Source organism: Haematobia irritans, chromosome 2 (genome assembly GCF_050003625.1).
Source record: "Haematobia irritans isolate KBUSLIRL chromosome 2, ASM5000362v1, whole genome shotgun sequence".
NCBI lineage: Eukaryota > Metazoa > Arthropoda > Insecta > Diptera > Muscidae > Haematobia > Haematobia irritans.
In genome coordinates, this window is record NC_134398.1 from 190236001 (window position 1) to 190241852 (window position 5852).

Here is a 5852-nt window from a genome sequence, read left to right on the forward strand (position 1 = left end):
TTTGTCAATTTTATTTCTATAGAAAATTTTGTCAAAATTTTATTTCCATAGAAACTGTTTTCAAAATTTTATTTCCATAAAAAAATTTATCAAAATTTTATTTCTATAGAAAATGTTGTCACTCTTTTATTTCTATAAAAAATTTTGTCAAAATTTCATTTCTATAGAAAATTTTGCCAAGATTTTATTTCTATAGAAAATTTTGTCAAAGTTTTTATTTCTATAGAAAATTTTGTCAAAATTTTCTTTCTATAGAAAAATGTGTCAAAATTTTATTACAATAGAAAATTTTGTCAAAAATTTTCTATTGTAATTTTGAAAAAATTATCAAAATTTTATTTCTATAAAAAAAAATTTTATTTCTATTTTGTCAAATTTTTATTTCTATAGAAAATTTTGTCAACATTTTATTTCTATAGAAAATTTTGTCAAAATTTTATTTCTAAAGAAAATTTTCTAAAAATTTTATTTCGATTGAAAATTTTGTCAAAATTTTATTTCAATAGAATTTCTATAGAAAGGTTTGTCAAAATTTTATTTCTACAGAAAAATTTAACAAAATTTTATTACTATAGAAAAAAAGTTTTATTTCAATAGAAACTGTTGTCAAAATTTTATTTCTATAGAAAATTTTGTCAAAATCTTTTATTTCTATTGAAAAATTTATCAAAATTTTATTTCTGTAGAAAATTTTGTCAAATTTTTATTTCTATAGAAAATTTTGTCAAAATTTTATTTCTATAGAAAATTTTGCCAAAATTTCATTTCTATAGAAAATTTTGCCAAAATTTTATTTCTATAGAAAATTTTGTCAAAGTTTGAATTTCTATAGAAAATTTTGTAGAAATTTTATTTCTATAGAAAATTTTGTTAAAATTTTATTTCTATAGAAACTTTTGTCAAGATTTTATTTCTATAGAAAATTTTGTAAAAATTTTAGTTCTATAGAAAAATTTTTCAATATTTTATTTCTATATAAAATTTTGTCAAAATCTTATTTCTAAAGAAAATTTTGTTAACATTTTATTTCTATAGAAAATTTTGTCAAATTTTTATTTCTATACAAAATTTTGCCAAAATTTTATTTCTATAAAAAATTTTATTTCAATAGAAACTTGTTTCTATAGAAAAATGTGTCAAAATTGTTAACAAAAATTTCTATTTTGTCAAAATTTTTATTTCTATAGAAAATTTTGTCAAAATTTTATTTCAATAGAAACTGTTGTCAAAATTTTATTTCTATAGAAAATTTTGTCAACATTTTTTTTCTATAGAAAATCTTGTAAAAATTTATGATATATGCATGTAAAAATTCTATTTCTATAGAAAATTTTGTCAAAATCTTATTTCTATAGAAACTTTTGTCAAAATTTTATTTCGATAGAAAAGTTTGTCAAAATTTTATTTCTATAGAAAAATTTGTTAAAATTTTATTTCTATAGAAAATTTTGTCAAAATTGTATTTCTATAGAAAATTTTGTCAAAATTTTTATTTCTATAGAAACTTTTGTCAAAAATTTATTTCTATAGAAAATTTTGTCCAAATTTTATTTCTATAGAAAATTTTTGGCAAAATTTTATTTTTATAGAAAATTATGTCAAAATTTTATTTCTATAGAAAATTTTGTCCAAATGTTATTTCTATAGAAAATTTTGTCAAAATTTTATTTCTATAGAAAATTTTGTCAATTTTATTTCTATAGAAAATTTTTTCAAAATTTTATTTCCATAGAAACTGTTTTCAAAATTTTATTTCCATAAAAAAATTTATCAAAATTTTATTTCTATAGAAAATGTTGTCAAACTTTTATTTCTATAAAAAATTTTGTCAAAATTTCATTTCTATAGAAAATTTTGCCAAGATTTTATTACTATAGAAAATTTTGTCAAAGTTTTTATTTCTATAGAAAATTTTGTCAAAATTTTGTTTCTATAGAAAAATGTGTCAAAATTTTATTACAATAGAAAATTGTGTCAAAAATTTCCTATTGTAATTTTGAAAAAATTATCAAAATTTTATTTCTATAGAAAATTTTGTCAAATTTTTATTTCTATAGAAAATTTTGTCAACATTTTATTTCTATAGAAAATTTTGTCAAAATTTTATTTCTAAAGAAAATTTTCTAAAAATTTTATTTCGATTGAAAATTTTGTCAAAATTTTATTTCAATAGAATTTCTATAGAAAGTTTTGTCAAAATTTTATTTCTACAGAAAAATTTAACAAAATTTTATTACTATAGAAAAAAAGTTTTATTTCAATAGAAACTGTTGTCAAAATTTTATTTCTATAGAAAATTTTGTCAAAATTTTATTTCTATAGAAAATTTTGTCAACATTTTATTTCTACAGAAAATTTTGTCAAAATCTTTTATTTCTATTGAAAGATTTGTCAAAATTTTATTTCTGTAGAAAATTTTGTCAGAATTTTATTTCTATAGAAAATTTTGTCAAATTTTTATTTCTATAGAAAATTTTGTCAAAATTTTATTTCTATAGAAAATTTTGCCAAAATTTCATTTCTATAGAAAATTTTGCCAAAATTTCATTTCTATAGAAAATTTTGCCAAAATTTTATTTCTATAGAAAATTTTGTCAAAGTTTGAATTTCTATAGAAAATTTTGTAGAAATTTTATTTCTATAGAAAATTTTGTTAAAATTTTATTTCTATAGAAACTTTTGTCAAGATTTTATTTCTATAGAAAATTTTGTAAAAATTTTAGTTCTATAGAAAAATTTTTCAATATTTTATTTCTATAGAAAATTTTGTCAAAATCTTATTTCTATAGAAAATTTTGTTAACATTTTATTTCTATCGAAAATTTTGTCAAATTTTTATTTCTATATAAAATTTTGCCAAAATTTTATTTCTATAAAAAATTTTATTTCAATAGAAACTTGTTTCTATAGAAAAATGGGTCAAAATTGTTGACAAAATTTTCTATTGTAATTTTGAAAAATTTATCAAAATTTTATTTCTATAGAAAATTTTGTCAAATTTTTATTTCTATATAACATTTTGTCAACATTTTATTCCTGTAGAAAATTTTGTCAAAATTTTATTTCAATAGAAACTGTTGTCAAAATTTTATTTCTATAGAAAATTTTGTCAAAATTTTATTTACTATATAAAAATACTAGATTAAAAAATTAATAGATTTCATTAGCAAATTTCAATTTTTTAATTGAGTTAATAGAAAATGTATTTGAGGGTGATTGAAAAACGCATCTAATTTTTTAATTTAAAACGCAACTATTTTCAATCACTTTCTTAACTTATGAAAAATCGATTGTTTAATGAAAAAATTTTTAATTAAAAATTTACAAATTGTCAATCATTTAATTATTTTTATTTTTAATTATTTTTTGAGCTTCAACAAACTTTTTAATGGGAAATATTTGAGGTAATTTTTTTCTGTAAGTGATAAAATAAAAAAAGCTTTCGAAAGTCCAAAGATTTACCTTTAATTATTTTAGAACTGATTTAGAGCCAAAGAACACAAGATCGCTTTAAAATGGAATTGGGTTTTAAATTTAGGGTTTGCGTACTTTATTTATATCTATCAAACTATCAGAACCTTAAGACGGCCTTTAAAATCCGATTCTGTTTATGAATGCTTTCCATCTTTATAGCTATGCTACAAAAAATCATCGAATTTAAGGACATGTTTTGCAAGACTTGATTTGTGAGTGAGATTTAGTAAAGCCAAGTTGGCCTCAGGACAAAGGAATTTTTTTTTGTACTCATTTTAAAGTCTAATCACTTAATTCTAAGAATACATTTTGATCGACTTTTAGAAAAGTAAAATATCTACGTATGACAGGAATGTGTCTTCTATGCTATACAAAAATTGCATTTGTATGTTAAGGACATGAAATCTTTGGCCTTATAACAATATTTAATATAAAAATATTTAATTACTTCATCCCTATGAGTTTCTATAAATTCGAATTTAATAAAATTATAATTCTTTGTAATAATATCAACACATGGCAAATTTAATTAGAACATAAATTCATTTCACATAGAATATGACATCGTGTACTAAGAAATTCTAATTAAGGAGTATTCCTTTGATAGGAGATCTACAAGCTAGAGACAATGGTGTAACGATGATTTCCAGAAGTTTAGTCAAAAGGCATGGAAACATGAAATCGAGAATATAATAGAAAATTGCCCGAGTAACTGTAGGTTATTAACATTAAATTGCCATATGCAATCCTTTGCTACTCGTTTCCAAACTATAGAAAATTTTCTTTTTTTTTTTGCTGAAAGAAGAAGTAAACAAATTCACGTTTGAGGATGGTATGTTGAGAAAAGAAAGTAGACTAATTTACGGTGAAAATTTTACTAAATGAACAAGGATTAGATTTCCTATAGAAATACAATTTTGCAAAATTTTTCTATAGAAATAAAATTTTAACAAAATTTTCTATGGAAATAAAATGTTGACAAAATTTTCTATAAAAATAAAAAATTTCCAAAAATTTCCTATAGAAATAAAATTTGAACAAAACTTTCTACAGAAATAACATTTTGACAAATTTTTTACAGAATTACAATTTTGCAAAAATTTCCTATAGAAATAAAAATTTGACAAAATTTTCTGTAGAAATACACATTTGACAAAATTTTTTATAGAAACCCTACGGGATATTGGTGCAAATTGCTACTGACGGACATATCACAGGACTGGTATCGGTGCTCCAGTTTGTCGCAATTTTTATATATATTCATAATTTATTGATTTCCATACTAGCTTGAAATTAAAATCTCATTGGATATACACATTTAGTGATATACGATTATCAGTGAAATACGATTATCAGATTAGCCTATTGCATAGTACGAAAGTTTTTCACTTCTGATGCGATTCGTGCCAAAAAGGAAACAGATTCCCAATAGTTTATCCGAGACTGGTTCATGAGTACTTGTGTATTGGGTGCTCCTACTAAATTGTCACACGACGTGTCCTTTGGAATGAGTCCAAGACGTGTTCTAGAGTGTAAATTAACCCGGTCAATGACAAACCCATGTTAAAGTGACGGGTCACTTCCATACGTTTTGACCAGAACTGGGACTGGTCCATACACAACAGGGACTAGTCCTGTACCGGTCCTGTGGATGATCTATTTTCCGTAGGGAATAAAATTTTGCAAAAACTTTCTATAGAAATAAAATTTTGCTAAAACTTTCTATAGAAATACCATTTTGCACAATTTTTTTACAGAAATATCATTTTTCAAAAATTTCCTATAGAAACAAAATTAGACAAAATTTTCTGTAGAAATACAACTTTGACAAAATTTTCTATTGACAAAAAAATGCTGACAAAATTTTCTATAGAAATAAAATTTTGACAAAATTTTCTTTAGAAATGAATTTTTGACAAAATTTTCTATAGAAATAAAATTTTGACAAAATTTTCTATAGAAATAAAATTTTGAAACATTTTCTATAGAAATAAAATTTTAACAAAATTTTCTATAGAAATAAAATTTTGACAAAATTTTCTATAGAAATAAAATTTTGACAAAATTTTCTATAGAAATAAAATTTTGACAAAATTTTCTATAGAAATAAAATTTTGACAAAATTTTCTATAGAAATAAAATTTTGACAACATTTCCTATAGAAATAAAATGTTGACAACATTTTCTATAGAAATAACATTTTGACAAAATTTTCTATAGAAATAAAATTTTGACAAAATTTTTTATAGAAATAAAATTTTTTTATAGAATTAAAACCCATGTTAAAGTGATGGGTCCCTTCCATACGTTTTTACCATAACTGGGACTGGTCCATACACAAAAGGGACTAGTCCTGTACCGGTCCTGTGGATGATACA